Raw genomic sequence first — 1,220 nt, 5'->3', positions numbered from 1 at the left:
TCGAGGTAGAGGACAATGGGGGGCTCTTGTTCACGGCTAATTTCAAAGGGTCTCCAAACATGGAGTAAAATCCATATATAGTTCGCGGGTGAAGTAGACTTAATGCCTTGATAGTGTTAGCGACATTGCAGATAGAATCTTGACATCTTACCAGAAACAAATATTCTGACAGCTGTGGTTTCTTGTATCCGAAAACTAGAATACCAAGTGCGAGAGCAGCCCCCAGCAGCAGCAGAGTGAAGACGAGGTACGGAAGCCAGCGTTGGGGCCAGTGCCAGAACTGTTGAGTAAGATATGTGTACGTTATCAAGAAGATAAGGGACGAAGCAAAGGTTGTGTATGGCGTTGGGAGACATGTCGCTGCCACTGTACCACCGAAGCTGAGGGTCCCGGCAGCATATACACTGATCTTCTGCCAGAGTTTGAGTTCTGGTAATCGTGTCCACCATAGTTTAGCGCCCATCTAGATGCATATGTTAGATATGTTTACAATTATTTGTACAAGGTGTTCTTACTAAATCGCAGATAGAGAGAAGGCTAAAAGTGGCCAATTGCACCTGTAGCCCCCATGCAGTGTGACCGCTTGATGCGACGGCGATGGAAATTATGCAGGAACAAAAGGGTGCAAGGTCCGTCGCTGTTGCGAGGATGACCGGAACGCGCCAATGATCCAAACTGTCCCTGTCCGCCGTGGTGCTTTTCCCAAAGATCCCATCCATCACAGAGAAATATTTAGCGAGATTGAACCAGGCCACATAAAGCCTGATGAGGCCGACGATGGCAGAACAGATAATAACGACAATATTGGTAGGATTCATGTCGAGAATGAGAGTACAGATGCGTGATACCTAAGGGGTCGATGCACGCTCTTATGTGGAAGGAGGCGTCCATGCATGACAGCTGTGGAGCTCACCCCGATGCACACCTCGCATCGGTCCAGGGGTGTATTGTGACCTATTTCGGTTTGGCGCTATGCTACTGACAAGTCAAATATGTCGCTGCCTGCCACCTCGCATCGCCTCCCCATCACACCTCGCATCGCCCTCCCATCGATCAACAGGGAACATGGATCTAGCCCAATCTCCGCTCGATCATGCGGAACTTTTCGGAAGACTTGTTCAGCGTAAGCTGACATTAACAGAGTTCGCTTGTGAAGTAGTGCTAGCAACTAATCATTCATCGGAGTACTGTTCGAAGCTACAAAAACACCTCGACGCCCA

The sequence above is a fragment of the Alternaria arborescens genome, assembly GCF_004154835.1.
Source record: "Alternaria arborescens strain FERA 675 chromosome Unknown contig_162, whole genome shotgun sequence".
Lineage (NCBI taxonomy): Eukaryota > Fungi > Ascomycota > Dothideomycetes > Pleosporales > Pleosporaceae > Alternaria > Alternaria arborescens.
Note: the sequence above shows the minus strand (reverse complement) of the source record.